A 19,135-nucleotide genomic window follows, 5' to 3' on the forward strand; every position below is an offset into this window, starting at 1 on the left:
GGAATGAGATAAAGATTTGCTGTTACAGCGCATACATGTATTCAACAATAGCAAGAATAATTACATAACAATTCATATAAAGGAAGGGATACAGACGCAGATAGAAGTACCATATAAGCTGATTAACACTCCCAAACATCAATCGCTATGTTGCAGTTCTTCCTTCAACTCAGAAAACATCCCCAACAAAAGACAATAGTGCGCAATTGCATAAAGAAGCTTCCTCGTCAAATTAAGAACGATTGGTCGAGTTTCATAAAAGAATATAGGCTGAAGCACAGTAGTGCAAACTTCAGTCTTTAAGTCTATTACAAAATTTTACGACCCTTTCTAAAAACATGAAAGGGTCTATAAATACTAAATTAATCTAAATATCTAAGAAACTGAAATGCTATTAAGTTGGCATCAATAAATATTCATCCTATCTTCCTCAGCGATCTGGCAATCGGTGGCATGATTCATCAGGTAGGCTCTTTGCCTTTAAACCTGAGCTGGCTTATCGCTAGCATTGGCTCTACTTCAAGCGGTTTGTTGAGGCACGAACTGAGCTGGGCAGCATATGTGGCATCTTGTATATCGGGAATTATACACCCGAGTGCATCTGTTAAACACTTGAGGGCAGACCTTTGTGTGTGTGGCTTGATCAAAAAGAGCCAATATGCATCGAAAGTCAAAGTATTAACCCCAGCGATTAATCTCCCCTTCTCCTCTAAGTCAGGATAACTTGTTTTCTCAATCATATTTGATGTTGTTATGCTTCCAGGTGTACACTGGGAGATCATGTTTGCCAAGTAGAGGGTGTTGTTGACCAGATCAACCAGATTGTTGGCGGTTAATTTACATCTTGAAGCTGCCCTTTCTGCTTTCATCACTTGAGTGTGCCATTCTGTGAAGAGTATGTCCTTGTATGTTTCTTGGATTCTGGGCAAATTCACTGCTTTTCCCACATCAGAATCTTGCCAATCAAGATATGCGATTATGGTTTCTTCAGCTTGGTCTAACTCACTCCTGGCCTTCTCTACCTGCTGACATACGGATGTAGTTAGCTCGCACAATGGTTCTGCCTTAGTGAGTTGATGACATAGGAGCCTAATCTGCGATATTAACGCACTGTTTATTTGTGATGCCTCTGCTCTGAAATCCTCCACTTTTTGGGTGCCCTTTATGATTTCGAGCTGTGCCGACAATTGAGCTATTTTCTCGTCCTTCGTTTTCATCATTAGCTCATTCGTTGTCCTCAACTGTGCCAATGCCTCCGATAATTCCTTTTTTTTTATGGATCGTGCTTTGATCGATCCTCTGCTTCTCTGTTTGCAATTGTTGGGTTAATAAATTGTTCGTTTACTGTTGTGCCAGCAACTGCTCTTCTGCTTGTGCTGCCTTCTGCTTTGCCTCAGTCACTTCTGCCTATAGTGCAAAAATTTCCTGGTCCTTAGTCTTCAGTAGAAGACTTACCTCCGATGCCTTATCAATAGTCACTGCAGAATAGGCTCCTGCATACTGTGACAACTTTGTTAGGTCATCGGAGGGGTCCAATTCCTCCTTCCATACTACATTACCCGTGACTGTTTGCTCTGGAAAGATAGAAGGTTGATCAGTCCTTCGTCTTTTCCTTGATTTCTTTACAACTGCTCTATGCCTTGGGCTGTAGAAAACATCGAGGGGAGGAATATCTTCCACCTGGAGAACGATTTGATCAGAAGGGTCTTTAGGAATTACCTCAACATCCTTAGAAATGGGTGGGCCGCTGGTTCCACTCAGAACCTAAGGAGAAGTGATTTCCTGTGTGTCATTTGTTTTGGAGGTGTCCGTATCTTTGGAACATTCCATTCCACTGATAATAGAGTCAAATTGCTTCCACTGTTGGAGCAATTCGGGATCAATGGTGGTTTGTTTCTGCTTCTCGGCTTGGGACTCGCTCCGTTCTTTTTCCTGCTCTTTCCTCTGCTGCTCCTTCTCTCCTCTGTTTTTCTTCTTGTTCCCTTTTCTGCCTATCTGCCAGTTCTTTTTTCTATTTCTCCTCTTGTTCCCTCTTCTGCTGTTCCTCTACCTCTTTCTTCTTTCTCTCTTCTTGTTCCATTTGTGCTCTCTGTTGTTTTTATGCTTTTTCTTTCTTTTGCCTTTCCGCTTGTTCTTTTCTCTGCCTTTCTGCCTGTTTCTTCTTTTGCCTTTCCTCATGTTGCTTCTTCTGATCTTTTGTTGTAACAGGAGGCTGGCTTGACTGTTGCCGACCAGGCTCGCTTGAAGAAGTCGCTGGGGTTGTTGCCAGTAAATCTAGAGGCAGAGTTTGCAACCTCTGCTCTCTAAGCTTATTGAACTCAGTTAACCCTTCATCATTATATTTCATCCTAGCGAGTTCTCTAGCCTGACCTATTGATTCAGAGGCAACGAACATGTCGTCAAACATATCTTCTTGATGATCAATTTTAGTCAATTTGGCCTGTTCTAATGCAGTATAGGCAACTTTCTTTGGATCATATAGCCTATTTGGGATAGTGGCCAGAGTTAAGGACTGAATCTTTGTGGCTTCCTTTTCTGCATGTTTGAGATCATGCAGAGTATAGACACCAATTCTCAAGGGAAAAGAGGGCCAGCCCCTCTTCTTTTCTTTCTTGAGAGTCTGTGTAGTACTCTCAGCCATAATCTGATAGGCAATTTCTCTTGCTAGCAGTTTATCTGGAATGTACAAAGAGAGAACATGCGGATTGGCTTGGCTACCGAAAACCCTAATGTAGGTAAATCTCTCTTCTCCAAACCAACTTGCTACCGCCGGTAAATCAAAGGAAGCTAGATAGGAGATTTTGGGAATGGGCTTATCAAAAATAGAATAATGAATGGGAACCATAAAGCCATTGCAGATTTGGTACAAATGGTGCTTGTAAGAAGACTTCCACAATTTTTGGTGGTATATATGAATGGGTGAGGGGTCTTGGGTAGTCCACCTCCAACCGAGGACGTGAAACTCAGAATTGAAACATAATGTATCTAAAATATATGCACTGTAATAAAACGGGGGAATTTTCCTTTCAGTGACAACAGAATTAGCTCTAAAATCACGAACAGCTACGACTAGCTTATCAGAGAGAATAGTGGCCCAATCCATGATTATGCTGTTTACTGCTGCCTCCATTAGAGGAACCATCTCTATTGTAAAGTTAGCAGAGTCATGTAATCCCCATAGTCTACACATCATTATTCCCGCATAGCAATAGGGAGAAGCCAAAGAATCGACTGAGTACTTACCAGAAGACTCGTGTTTGTGTTTGGCCGGATTCTGCCTCCAATCCCGGATGGGTTCGGATTCTACTTCATTGTCACTTGCAAACTTTTCCAGGAAAGTCTTGTTATACACCTTCTCTGGCTCGGGCAAGTGATACATTTGCCTTAGATGTTTTGGCTTGAACGATCCGAAAATCCTCCCATCTCTGGTGCTAAAAGTTCTGTCGAGGATTGGAATTTCCTCAATTGCCCATCGCACGACGTCTGTGTAGGGGAGAATCTGTTCTCTGGCCGCTATCCTGTGAAGGAAAGAGTCGGCCAAGTCTTTGAGAGTGGAATCAGACTTCTTGAGTAAGTCCACACTAGCTTCCGTCACTGTTACCACTGGTTGTTCGGCCTCTAGCAGATTATAAGTGCCTTGCCATGTAGCTCTGGTAAGACCCGTGCATGTAGTATCCGATATTAAGCCCTTCTTTTTATCTGCGGCAGCTTGTCCTGCAACTGATGTAGCAGCGGAACCCGCGGTCTTCTTAGATTTCTTTCCCATCTTGCTCAGGCTTCTCTCAAAAGATGAATTCTGCGCAAAGGCAAGAAAAACCGTAACATAGAAACATAATAATGAAAATCTATAGCGGGAAAGATATATTAATCGAAGCGTGCTGAGAGATTAACTCTCAAAAATGGCTGCGGATCCAATCACTGGGAAGATCTTACAGATACATTAAATGGCAGTTTAAGGCCTGCTACTCCTTAAATGCTTATTACACCGTTATCCGGCTGAATGACTTCCTTAAGCGTGCAATGGATATTTTGGCGGTTGAGCGCAGGTGATCGTTAATCGAAGGGGCAAAACTTTAAATACGAATACATCACCTTATCCCTCCATTTAACGGCTTTTTCAAAATCCGCGCTCTATCGATCGGATATCAATAATACTTTAGATCTTCAAGTTATGCCTTTTGAAATGCCGATCGCCGATAGCGATATCGCATCGCTTTAGGAGAATAAATATTATATAATCATAAGCATAGGATCCTCCCGAACGCCGATTGCGACATTGCATCGGATTAGTGTGAAGAAATATAACAAGGTGCATTTAGAGTGAAGTGTCGATTCCCCGATTGCCGATATCGTATCGCATCGAGGGTAAGACCTAGGCGCCTTATTAATGTGCATGGGATGTTGCCGACTGCCGATTGCGAAATTGCATCGGATTGGAGTAAATGTCTTAAAATGCTTTGACCGCATACGAAGTATCGCCGATAGCCGATCGCCGATATCGCGTCGCGTCGGAGCTTATGTTATGTGCGTTTTTAAGATGTGTATGGAGTATTGCCGATCGCCGATAGCGAAATCGCATCGGCGGAGACCAATGTGCCACTTATATGCGTTCTCCATGTCATTGCGATATGCGATCTTGCGACCGCTTTATCGCAATAATAAAAGATTGTTTTATTTGTTGAAAAATGGTTGTTCTCAAGGCTTAAATAAATGAGCTCATTTGATTATCGGACCTTTTTGAACAACAGAAGTATTGATACCAATTAAACTTTCAAAGGGACCCATTTCATATGTTAACCTTTATAAATAAAAATGATATGAAATGGGGGGTTGTTGTGGAGCACAACAGTACCCCAGAGAGATAGTCACCCATCAAGGAGCTCAATTCACATCACATATGATTGAGAATATTTTAAGGAAACATCATATCAAACATAAAACAACTACTGCCTATCACCCTGAGGAAATGGACAAGTACAAGTTACAAATAGGGCATTGGAGAGAATCCTCATGAAGGTTGTCAGAAGTAGTAGGAGGGATTGGGTAGACAGATTAGTGGAGGCTACATGGGCCTACAACACAACTTGGACAATAACTACTAGGTTCACTCCATATGATCTGGTTTATGGAAAGAAATCTTTGCTCTCTATTGAGTTTGAGTATAATATTTTGAGAATGGAATCCCAATTGGACTTAGATGTCACAAAAGCATAACAAGAGAGGTTGCTCCGGTTGAATGGATTATATAAGTTCAGAATGTAGGCCCTCCTATACACTAAATTTATACAATTGCAAAGGAAGGTCTGGCATGATAGGCATATCAAGGACAAAATTTTTCAAGAAGGAGATTGGGCATTATTATATGAATCTAGGTTCAAGGATTTCAAAGGAAAAATGATGACAAGATGGTTAGGGACATACTTGATAGAGAAATGTCATGACAATGGATTTTTTCAAATAAGGACCATTGATGAGGAAGGGATTCCCTTGCTTTTCAATGACTACATGTTGAAGGTATAGACAAAACCTATGTCAAAGGAAGAATTCATCAACACAATCAACAAAGAGGTTAATGTTATTGGAAGTGTCATAGCTTCCAGTTCACAACATTTATAAATATTTTTTTTGAAAAAAAGAAAAAAAAAAAGAGAAAAAAAGGCTTGGATGAAACCCTTTATGAGGCATCTAAGGCCAACTCTTGGGTTGAAAACCTCTCTGAGGTAGCCCATGAGTAAAAAAAGAGATGAAAAATAATAAATATCCCTCGATGAAAACCTATCTTGAGGTAGCTAGGGTAGGCATACAGGTTGAAAACCTCCTCTGAGGTATTTTTTTTGTCTCCAAAAATATATATATATATAAAAGGGAAAAAGCACAAGAAATGGATCTACAACATGTATGTTAACTTTTTTTTCATTTTGCAGGATTGAAGATAGTGATAGATTCCATAGATCTATGGAAAACATCCTCAAGATTCTTTTCAATCCCCCCTCCATCCACTTCATACCCGCCATACAAACTCATGTGATCACCCCTATCCATCATCCCATTAGCTCAAAATTCAAGTTTCACCCGCTCTCTGGATTGCTACAAGAAGGACCAGTAATTGCTACAGGAAGGTCCTGTAGTGCTATAGGAGGGCTTAGAAAAGTTACATGAGGGAGATTCGAATGAAAGGGAAACCCATCATGACCTTGCAAAGTATGAATGAGATTCCCCCACCATGCTCCACCATCCATCTATCACTCATCCATCCCATTTCATAAAATTAAAAATAAAATATTTTTCACTAAAATCCCTCCACTTTGTCTTACCCCTATTAAAAATTTCTAGAAAAACACACAGAGCACATCATCTCCATTTCCATCTCCCATCTCCATTGTAGCTTGAAAACCCTAGAAGAAAAGAAAATGGTTGCTACAAGAGAACCTCCTCTTGTAGTAGCCTGTGCACATATCACAGAAAGTAATAATCTTTTATTTTCTCATTAGTAGGGGGGTGATAACAACTTATGAGGCCACTTTGCAGTAATCATATCACTCCCAATAGGAATCTCGACCAGCAGGAGCAACTTGGACATCAACAAGGTGCACACACACAACAACCACAACAATCAAATATCATGAGGAGAAAAGAAGAAATGCATAGGAAAGAAACCATGGAAAATTTTAGGGGCTAATGTTCGCCCAATGGGCTAATTTTCCATGATTTTTCCAGAAAAAAGATTCGCCAATTTCCAATTTTATAAAAGACGATTCGCCCAAATTTTAGAATATAAAATTATTTTACCTTAAAAATCGCCAACATTATATAGACACTATATATAAAATAATTATAAATTTGATTAATTTTACAAATATATCAATAAACATTTATAATTTGCATATTAGGGATTAGTGAGATTCGCCAATGTTTTAAACTTCAAGAAAATTTTCCATCCTTAAAATTTTCCTTGAAAGAAACACAACAAGTCAACTCCCTTGATGAAAACAATGAGGTTTAGCTCCAACATGCACATCCCTACATCAATTTGATCATGAGTTAGGCACAAGCATTTCTTCTCCTATGTGTAAATAATGAAAAGTGTGTAAATGTCTAGAGGAGGTGTTTTAATCAGCTGGAGATGGCCAGTTAACTTGGCCACCCTCAGCTAGTAAATAAAAAGTGATGGTAAGCACTCATGCAACATGGATGTTTCACACCAGTCAAGCTGGGATTACAAAGAGTGGGTGGTGATTATGAGGAATGAGGGAATATTTACTTCGAGTGGAGACAACGTTCCAAAAGAGGAAACTTTGTGTGACTACCAAGTCACCCCAGCACTCCACGCCCAAGCCAAAAATGTCATATTATGTACTGCGGCTAGAATTATTTTTCATTAATGATCATTTGAAAAATAGTTAAGGAGAGGACAAGCTCAGAGTGCATCGAGGAGTTTTGAGCCTTGTTTTGCCATTTCTACAAGAGGGAGCTATAGGAAAGCCTGCCACTGCTACAAGAAGGCCGAGAGGCTGCTACAAGAAGAATAAAAGGGTGAAGGAACGCTACAAAGGGTCGAATTGGTCTTTAATTTACTACCTTAATCTCAGACCATGTGATATATACTAGTAAGTGAAACCTCTCTTTCATCCACCCATAAATTGTATGCAAGGTGCACTTCAAAATCTATTGGAAGTAACAGTCATATTGTGAAATTTAAAGATCCTTTCGGGGTGTAGATTAGAGAGAATGTAGGAAATTATCATCAACCATAGATTTTAACCCACTACTGCCATTGAATTATACATCAAATCTATTACAGGAAGTATCTCTCCTTCACTTAGTTAAAAATATAGAGCAGAGATGGGGGGAGGATTTAACAGAAGGGTGCCCCTAGACACCAAAAGAATCCATCTCCAAACTCTTGTGGTAGACATTTTTAGAAGACACCAGTGGCTAGTATTCTTTGAATTGTTGAATGGATATGGTGATGGAATTGCATTCCATGGCCTTGAACTCATAAACAGAAGAGAATGGCACCACTTTGGTGAGGGGATTAGTTATTTCACTCAGCCATGAGCTAATTAGCAGAGTGACAACCCTACCCCTAAGGATCAAGTGGGGAAGAGAAGACAATAACACCATTGCCACTACTAAAAAGAACTTCTCCACTGCTAATGAAAAACCTGTCGAGGACAAGAATGGAGTTAGGAGAGAAATCCTACCTTATTCTTGGGATGATGTGGCCTACTATATCCTAAAATACATCTCTTGTGAAGGAAGGCTGAGTGTGCTATATGCCTACCATTTTAGATTACTTCATGAACTCAGATTTCAAGCAGAATTTCCCTTGGCTCAAAGACTTAGTGTACCATACTTCCTCCTACAATCCATCAAGGACATGAGTCAAAAAGTGAGAGAGGGAAAACACCAACACCTAGGTCACCATGGCCTCATTAAACTAATAGTGGTGGATGCCTTGAACAAACTAAGAATCTTTGTCCTTTGGTCCAAATTCATAGACATGGATAGAGAGGTCTTCATCGACACATAGACCCTAATACCAGGTGAAACTCCAGCCTCTAGTGTTGGAGGAAGAGAGGAGAAAGAAGAAGAAGAAGAGGGGCAAAGGCAAAAGAGGAAAGATAAAAAAATGTAGAGAGGACAGAGGAAGAACCAGAGGTAGAGGTAGAAAAAGAGAAAGAGGGGGAGAAAAAGAAATAACCAAGTCCAGAGAAAACTATTGAGCTTAGAGAAGCAAAGGTATCCCTAGAGCAAGAAAGTTTGTCTCTAGGACCCATTGAAAATGAGGTAGCTGCAACCTTAACTACCTTGAGCATCCCAGTCAAACCTAAAAATAAGAGACGAAGGCAACCCCCCTATATTTTAAGGTAAGGAAAAGCACCAGGATCAAGCAAGTAAGGCCTCAAACTCCCACAAAGGCCCCTATCACATTTGAAGAGTCCCCAAGTAAGAAAGAGGAGGTGGGGCCCACTAAAAGAAAATTTGAAGAGGTCACCTCTCCAGAATCCATAACAAAGACTCCTATAGCATATGTAAGGAGGCCAACCACTAGATCAACCTCCTTCAAACAACCCAAGACACCTACCACCCTACAACAAGAAGAAAAAGGGGAGCTATAGGAAGGACAAAGAATGATATGGGAAAAACAGAGTGTGTTGTAGGAAAAACAGAGTGTGCCGCAAGAAAACAGAGTGTGCTACAGGAAAAACAGAGTATGCTACAGGAGGAACATAGGATGCTACAAGAGAGGCAGAATGAGAAACATGAGGTAGTAGCTTCCCCAGAGACATTTTAAAAAGACTTCCCAGAGCTACAAGAGCCTATTCCACAACCTAGTTTAAGCTCCTATTATAAATTCATTGAAAGAGGGAGAGTTATTCCCAAAAAAATTTCATCCCCACTTTTCTTTGAGCTAGAAGCACAAACAGGAAGAACCCACAGATGGATGAAAATTGATAAGTCTAAAAAGGTGGAAGCTGTGGGCCTCATGGAAGAAAAGGTCCTTGAAATGGGAAAATAATTAAGTGAGCTAAGAGAGAGAGAGGGTCCACAATGAGGGAGCAGCTAAATGTAGAAAATAGATGGTTGAGGGAGAAGTTGCAGGAGAAGGAAACTCAACCAACCACAATGGAAAGCCTCTCCATGGAGGCATTACAATGCAGATAGCCATCCAAGTCTTATGCACTCTATCTCAAAGAGCAGTGGATGTGATTCCAAATCAAGACCTTAGCACAACATGCATCCATATCATTTCAATATTACAAGAAATTCATTGAATTTTGCAACCAATTTAGCATACAAGACATAGAAAGATTGGATTTCTACATTCATAAAATCACCTTGACTGATATGAATATTTGGGATCCCAATGAAAAATTTAGTGACACACAAATGATGGTTGTAGAACCTTGGATGACTCATGAGGAGGCAAGAGCTGAGGAGGTAAAGGGAGTCATGGCAAAGGATGAAAATGAGCCACTATATATCAGGGCAGAGCTAATACGCCCAATGGCTATCATTAGCAATCATAGCATCATCTCCAATGATGCTAACCTGGCAGCCAAATATATTGCCACTTAAGAGCAAGCCATCTCACATTTTGCAGACACACTTAGGCTATTAGGGATAGAAATCCAACAAGTCTGCCAGAGGAGGTGGAATTCCTTACCCCACAGTCTCCAGATCAAGGAGTATCAATCTCCTGAAAGGTTGAGGAATGCATTAGAAAGGACACCCCTATATAAAAGACTCATGAAAAGATTAAAAGTCAATTAGATTGGACTCAATCTTAGTCCACCCTTATTGTTAGGCCTATAGGAAGGAAGAAACGAAGCAGAGGAGAGGAAGGAGTGGACAAAAATAGAAAAGTATGCAGGTTTCTATCCTCAGGAAGGCACACCATCTGAGGAGCCTTGGGATGTTTGGGAGGCCACTAGGGCCATGAAGGACATGGACATAGATGATTGAGTTTCTCAGAGGATGGGAAATAGTTTTAGTCGAGGGGTGATGATGAGGCTCATCAATCGATACATCATAAGGGTCATAATTCCATCCTCCAACTCTAGAACTATCTCTTTCTCACATTTATTTACAATTTTTGTTATATTATGCTTAGTGAGGGGTAAAATATGTTTTTCTGTGTCATGTGGCCTAATATGTTATAAATGCAGGAAATCGAGCAATTTTGAGATGATTTCAATGCAGGAGCTCAAAGTAGACAACATGGAGAGATTCTAGGAGGTTTTCCACCTCCTTAACTCCCTCAATTAGCCAAAATCACCATTTTCTCTCTCATCAACTCGAGGTCTTTTGCAACCAAGCAAGTGCAGTTCAAGGAGATCTATATCCACCTTTCTCGAGTTTTGGGAGACAAACATTCCTATTTTCTATAGAGCTATTTGTAGCTACCCTCTTGTATAATAAACATGCCAAAGAGCTCATTAGGGTTCGAACTTTGTTTTCAACTAAGATGCTATTGAGCTCAAGCACTTGATATTGTTATTTTGATTGGTTATGTGATGCATTTGACATTGATGCAATGATAATGAGAAGTTTCTTATTGATCCATCATTGAGTTAGTTTCAAAGGGCTAAGGCTCTTGGGTTTGGGCCCAACCCAAGTGGCTTAGGTCCCTCTTATGTATTAATATTTCTTTTTAGCTTAGAATGTTTATTAGTTTTCTTCATTTTATTAGAATATAATCCCTCAAAAAGCTTGTGATTGCTACCTCTATCTCATCTCTTTCATGGGAGCATGAATGGAATAATCTACAATCACAACCCAAAAATGTTATGTTTATGATTTCTTGGAAGAAGGTATATATTAGTCATCTTGTTTTGAATATGTTTGTTGTAGCTTAGAAGTTGATTCATTAACTAGACCATATTTTTTGGCATAAATTAGATAGTGTTTAAATTCAACTCATCTTTTCCACCATTGGTTATGTTTATTTAGTAAATGATAAGAGAGCATATGCATGTGATGTTGCAGGGTTGTTTGGATCTGTAGGAAAGGGGCCTTTAACCATATCCATCTAGGGCTTCTTCACCCTCTTTGATGAATCCCAAATGTTGTTCTTGAGTTCCTTCGCTTAGGTCACTGTGAACATCCCTCTTAGTCCAAAACATGCCTTCTTAAGGTGTTGAGTTTGGCTAGGGGTGTTGGCCACCTTTCCAATCCATCTACCACAACCTCCATCCACCTTGCCATCCCTTGATCTCATCATTCATACCTTCCAAACCCTCTTGGCAGCCTTCATGTATTCTAATCCTTCCTATAGAAATAGAAGGTTCCTATAGCATCTTCCTGTAACATGCCTGTAGCAGCCTGTTTTACCCCTTGTTTTGACTTGTGATGCAAGTTTGACTTAGTTTAGGAGTCAGTTGACCCCCAACTTGGATTCCATGATTAAGGACAACACTTAGGCCATTCTAACCATCCTTTTTCCTTCACTACAAGATAGAATGTCATTAACTTATTTATCACAGACTTAGCACAAGTATAACATTGATTTATATGCAAGTGTGAATTAGATAGATGATGCATGAAGTCTTGAGTTATGATTTGGTAGGATAATTTCCTGTTCACAAGTGAATTTTATACTTAGATGGTTGATTGCAAAATAGTGTAGTTTCATTTTTGCAGGTAGTATATCTCTTGTGTTCTTTCATGAATTGATTCAGTAGCATTTACAAGTTGGTAGCATATACAAGTTAAGGTTTGAAAAACATTTACCTTTTTCATTAGAGCTAGCTTCTGAATTGCACTTTAAGTGGTTAGTTTCCTTCTAAATCAGTAGAAGAATGGGCTTGGAGCACTATTGATCAAATTTCCTAGTTAAGGGTGGCATGAGTAGAATTCCATCCACTGTGTATATAGCACTGTCACCTCGAAGTTTGTACGAACCCCAGGCTGATAAATAGAGTTGAGGATCCCTTGGGAGTTGCACCACTCTTGGTGCAATACCAAGGCTCACCAATATACAATCTTCAAAGCGACATAAAGCGAGCCTAAGCCACAAACTTCCATACTAGATTCAGATTTGTATCTAGAGACAAAGATTCCCCTAAGCATGCCATTGGTTAGTGGTCATCCTTAAACCACCGTAGGTTGTAGACCTCCTTGTTCTAGGGTTAATGTCTCCCTCTCCAAAGTATTAGGGAAACTTCCTCTAGCAGAAGATTTTAGATTCTTGCCAGACCTGTAAGAGTTCCAGGAACCGTACTAAGCATTCCTGTGTTGGTGGTTATCCTTGAACCACCCCCTTATACCAATATTTCAGAGAGCACATTCAGTTTAGTGTTTCCATGAATTTTTGTACATTTTGTATTACAACTCTCTTCTTTGAATCATATGTACCCATTCATATTAAGGGGAGGAATTTTGGACACCTAATCCTATAAGGGTTGGTGTGGAAGCTGAATAGTTAAAGGGAGTCCAAGAAACCACTTGGAATATGAAACGAAGGGTCACACTAATGTATTATAAATATACATCTTTTGAATAATAAAGTATTCATGTTTATCCTATTTGGTTGTCTTCTCCATGTGTGTTTAACATTTAGGATCACAAGTGAATCTCATTGTAGTAGAGCTAGTCAACAAATTCAGATTGGAAGTTTGTGATCATCCAATTCCATATCCATTAGGATGAATTGAACAAAATAATGAAAAATTAGGTTTGTTGTTAGTGTTTATTTTATTGATGACGTAGAACTAGATGTAGTTCCGCTTTATGTATGTGGATTGGTGTTTGGAAGCCTCTACATGTACATGTGGAATGCAATCTTTGTTCATAAATCCAACCAATTCAACTTGTTAAGGATGGAGAATCATTCACCATCAATGCGCACAAAGGAAAGTTGAAAATTTCATTGGGAAGTGCTAACCGAGCCAATAAATTAATTAGTTCTAGCAAGAAGTATGTTTTACTATTTTTAAGAGAAAATCAATATGTAGAAGAGTCAATATGATGAAAGGCATTCATGAAGGGGTGTTCTAAGAAACAAAAATAACATCTGGAAGAGTTGATAAATGCATACAAGGATGTCTTCGAGGAGCCTAAAGGGCTACCACCCAAGAGGGAGGTGGAGCATGAGATATAACTATTGTGGGACTCTCCATTGCCAAACATTGGACTATATAGGTAGTATGTTATAGAAGCAAGTGTGTGAAGAAATAATTGCAACAATTACTAGAACAGGGTGTCATTTGATTGATTACATCTCCATGTGGGTCACCCATCATTATTGTGCAAAAGAAGGATGAGACTCAGTGAATTTGTATAGATTACTAGGCATTAAACAAAATCACACTCAAGAAAAGGCACCCCCTATGCAAGAAAGATGATCTGTTGGATCAGTTGCAACAAGAAAAATAATTCACCAAGATGGACTTAAGTTTGGATATCACCAGGTTTGATTCAGAGAAGAATATACCTAGAAAATCACCTTCAAAACTAGGCACGGTTTGTATAAATGGTTACTCACATCACTTGGCCTATGCAATGCACCAACTATGTTTATGAGGTTAATGAATGATATGTTGCACTCTTTTATAGATTCGTCTGTTATTGTCTATTTGGATGATATACTAGTATATAGTGCTACCTAGGAGAAGCACATCTCACATTTGATGCAAGTGTTGGAGACATTAAATAAGTGTTGAAAATAGCAATAAGAAATGCTAAAATTAGAAGTGCTAAAAATAGCACTGCTATAAATAGCATTTTGAGATACATTCCAATTTTAGTTAGTCCCTGAACTAAAATTGAGGATTAAAATTAGAATTTGATCTTAGCAGTTGTTTGTAAAATAATTAACTAATTAAACTTGAGTTAATTATTTGTAGGAAATCAAACATGAAGTCTATGTAAAGACATGCAACAGTTTCTCCATTGATTGAGGAAGTTGTTATCACTCCAGGAAACTCTCCTAGGTTGTAGCTCGGATGCCTGGTAACATATAATCTTCAATATTGTTCTCAAAACTATTGGAATGGATGATGGTTTGGATCAATTCAAATAACCATTTGAGATCTATTCTCACTCAAGACATGCATGAACACTCTCACCAATACAAGGCTTTACACCACTAATGCTCAATAATTTATAGATTCAATGGATAGATGGAGAATATTGACTGTACCAGAAGATTGCATACATAAACACATATGAATGGCTAGCTACAAGAAGTAAATGAGACTTGCAAATCTAATTTATCAATGCAAAGATAAGACGACAGTTATCTGGCATTAGACACAACAGAAAACATGAATAACCTATTCAAGTGCAAGCATAGAACTGCAGCGAAAATGGACATTGAACATATAATAGCAAAAGAAGCTTATATTGCTAGAATGAAGATGAGAAGCTTGAGGAACAGAGGAGGAACAATATCTAGAAGTTGAACCCTTGATACATTTAGTTTTCAGCCTTTTATAGGCCTTTTACAATGCTCGTGAGCTCTCAAAGGCTAGGAGTATTAATCTATCCTCTCTGTCCCTTAACTGTTTGATTCCATAAATAGGAAAGCATGGCTCGAAGATTTTCTTCTTCTGACAGAGGAATAACCACCTTCAGGTAGTTTAATGCACTATCTGGGAGCTCTCTCATGCTAGAGATGCCCCATGACATTTGTTTTGATGAGATGTGATGGGCTATTGATGCTTTTGTTGGTTTGGGCAAGTTGCACTGTCTGCTCCATGATATTTATGTTTTGGGCTAGCTGCGCATGCTCTGTTGCGCTATATTGTCCATGATCACTTTCCGGCCTCTCTCCCTTTTTCCTAGCCTCTGTTAGGTAGTGGAAAGAGTCTTCGGGCCTATGTAATCCCTTTAAATGTTTATAAATATTGTTTTCCTGTTTTTACACAGAAAACACTGCACGCAGCAAAAACCCGCCATCTCAGTTTGTTTCGGACTTCAAAAGTCCTTAATCACGGCCTATCCCTCTATTGGGTCTGCCTTTGTAGTGATATCACATCTTCACCGTTGATCTAGGTGCTCTAAATCCAACGGTCGTGATCCATTTCGGGCAGCTCTTTTATACTGGAGTTAATCGCATGATGAGGGTGGTTTTCTCTGTCCTCATCCTGGACATGTGGCAGCCGCTATATGGCATCAGGCAGAGCCTGGCCAAAACCATTTATTGCCCATGACTGGCCCGAAATCCTACCTGTTTCGCGATTTCTTTTGTGTTTCAAAAATGAATCAAAACATTGAAAATCATTAAAAAATGGTTATGTTGGACCTGAAAAATTATACATTTTCATTCCCGAACCCTTTCAAGTCCAAGCTTCATCGCAATCGGCGCTACCCTATTTCCCTTTGTATTTCATTATATAACGATAATACACAAAAATACATTAAAATCGTCCTTCCCACAGACTTCAAAATTTATGGAATATCATATATAATGTCGTCGGGTCTATCAACGAGTCGCACCGGGCCATGGTTAGTGCTCCTTAATGTTTCTCCAATAGCGATCCAGTGATGTAACATCGGCCATCGATCTGCGCACACGATCGATGGTCCATGTTTAATCGCCAATCACAAATCCCAATGCCCACACCGTAATCGTCGATATGCCTTTGCCGATGCAACCTGCTGATCCGATCATCGGAGATCGCTGATCAGCAGTGTCTTGCGCCCATCCTTAAGTCATCCTCTCTATAGTGCCAATTGCGATTTTCTGCTTAGATCTGGGCCATTGATCGGCCAGATCTAATGGCTGGTGTGCATTCTTGAGTTTAAGCCTCCAATACATGGTTTTTATGGTTTTCAAGTGTTTTTGCCTCCCAATAGTTCTTTTCTTCCCTTCCAAGGGCTCTTGGCATGCGATGGTTTTGACTTTGAATGATCCTTAAGAGGATTTTGAAGACTTCAAGAGCATATATGGATCCATTGGCATGATTTTAAGCAAATTTGGAGACTTTGGGGCATATTTGGATCCATTTTTGGGCCATTTGCCAACAAAGCTAACACTGGCTCCTTCTGGGGATGAAAGCCTCCTTGTGAGGTTTCAAGAACTATGAAACAATGCCTTTCCTATAAAAAACAAGATCAAATTTTCCTTCTGGGGATGAAAGCCTCCTTGTGAGGTTTCAAGAACTACGAAACAATGCCTTTCCTATAAAAAACAAGATCAAATTTTCCTCCTAGTGTTGCATTGGGCATGGAGTCTATTTAGCATGAAATAAAAACTTGAAAAAACATATTTACAATACCAAGGCTTGAAAGCATTAACTAAAATAAAGTTTGAAGAACAGCCCATTGACTGGGCCATCAAAAACATCTCCTCCCTTTAATGTATCCCTTTTGAGAAAATAGTTAGCAAACTGAAAATTGACCCTTTTTACCTTTCTATCAAAGGTTTCTTTCTCTTGGTCAATGTGCATATCAGCAAAATCATCAAAGACTTGCAAAAGCCTATTAATTTGATCATCTACTTCAAAAACTTTCTAGCATTTGACATTGTCAAGTAGAGATGGTCTATATTTCACCTCATCTTTGTATGTTTTCAGCCTTGGATGTTTTGGTTGGAAGGTTTTATACACCTACTGAATGATAAGGTCTGCTTCATACTCTGCTGTGTCATTTGTGACCTAAAAAGTTAATATAAAATATGAATCAATGTATTCCTTTGTGGGGGACACAAGGACTACACCTACTCTTGCAGCTTTTTTAGAGCAAGCTCCTTCAAAGAACATGTCCCAAATCTGTGGGCCTTCTTCCTCTATGATATAGCGAAGTTGTTTCTTAAGCTGAGTGGAGGCTTGGATGGCTTTAGGCTCAAGAGCTCAAGGATAGATGTCTTGAAGGACTCATTCTCTATGGCCGAAGCTTTGAGGATGATATGATCAACTGCTTGTTGCTTCTGCTTATTAGCTTGTTGTTTTGTAGGGACAACAGCTTTATGAATAGGAGTTTCCTTGACATTATTCATCTTCGACCTTAGATTATATCTTTGTTGATCTTTAGTTTGTAGAACAGCTTCATTGTCCCACTCTTGGCTGATCTGGTCATCGAATAATGACTTCTCATTGGTAGCTTTGGTTAAAAAAGGGGTGCTGCCTTTATCTTCCATATAATGGATCTCATCCTCTACTTCAAACTGCTCTTCTTCCATGACTGCATTCTGAAAAGGGGCCTTCACCCTTTGGTCTTCATTGGCATCTTTACTTCTTTTCAAAATCTGCAACTGCTCATTTTCTCTTCTATATGGATTTGGATTTGGAGGAGCAAAGGTGTTAGGAACTCTTCCTTTTCCAGAGTGTTGCTCAACCTTTAATTTGGAGATCTCAGAGGCTAATGATTCTATCATCTTGGTCATTTTATCTATCTTAGGATCAGAGGATGATAAAGACTTGCCCCTTTGTCTTCTTCTATCAGCATTTCCCTTGAGCTTCTCAGCAACCATGATGTTTGACTCTACTTCCAAGGCTACATCCTGCATATCAGCCAAAGAAGCACATCACCTCTCCCTCAATAGTAAACAAGAGTCAGAATCAAAGGCACTAGCATAGATGAGTTTAGCAGAGGTATTGGTGGGTTTTACTTCAGCTGGTATCTTGCTGTACATGCGGTTAAATCTCTTATTAAAATTAGATAGCAGCTCACCATTTTCCCTCTCTAAGTTCCCAAAATTAGTGTGTTAGTAAAGGGGATCCTTCTGATCCCCCCAATGCTTTAGAAATGCATCATCTAAAGCCTCAATATTTGCTATAGATCTTGGGTTCAATTCTCTGAACCATTTTCTAGCCTCTCCATCTAGGCTTTGGATAAAGACTCTCATCCAGACATCATCTTCACTAATGTCCAGGTTATTAGCACAGCTATAGAATGAGTCAAGGTGTTCTTCAGTTGAAACACCTTCAGTCCCAATGAACTTAGGCATATACTTATGATATTCTCCAGTAGGCATGGCATTCAAAGGAGTGGGCAGTATTATAGGTCCATACCTAGCAGCTATGACTCTCTCCATTTTGGTAGGTGCTTGTGGACCTGCCATAGTTGTTGTGGCTAAAAGAGTACTGGAAGTCTGAATGACAGAGGGTTGAGGTATGATTGATAGGACTAAATGAGTATGATGGATGGGAGGTGAGGTTTCCTTTGGGCTTACAACAAAAGGAAAACCTAAAGAATAAGGAGCTTTATGAATCTCTAAGATTTTCTCCTCCCTTCTAGTATTAGAAGCTATACTCTCAACATGTATGTGTTCTATTACATGCCTTTCTTAAAGAGATATAGGAGATTGTTTAGTTTTACCTGAACGTGATGCTCCTTTCTGCAATACCTTTCTCTCTTTGATGATCTTTTCAAGGTTAGGTACTGGGTCAGCATGTGACTTCTAAGGATTTCTCGAAGTATGCCTCACAAACTGAGCCAGAACTATGAAGTGGAGTCACCAAATAGATGATTACAACCAAAAATGTGACCAGACTTTGTCTATCATCAAAGCTGGATCTCTGTCATTTCCCAGGTAAGATGAGCTTCAGTGTCCTCTCCCCAGCAATGGTGCCAATTTATGTTATCACTCCAGGAAACTCTCCTAGGTTGCAGCTCATAGATGCTTGGTAACATATAATCTTCAATATTGTTCTCAGAACTATTGGAATGGATGATGGTAGTCAGA

Source organism: Pinus tabuliformis, chromosome 1_2, assembly GCF_031772625.1.
Source record: "Pinus tabuliformis cultivar Carrire ecotype Pingquan chromosome 1_2, CPIR1, whole genome shotgun sequence".
Classification (NCBI taxonomy): Eukaryota; Viridiplantae; Streptophyta; class Pinopsida; order Pinales; family Pinaceae; genus Pinus; species Pinus tabuliformis.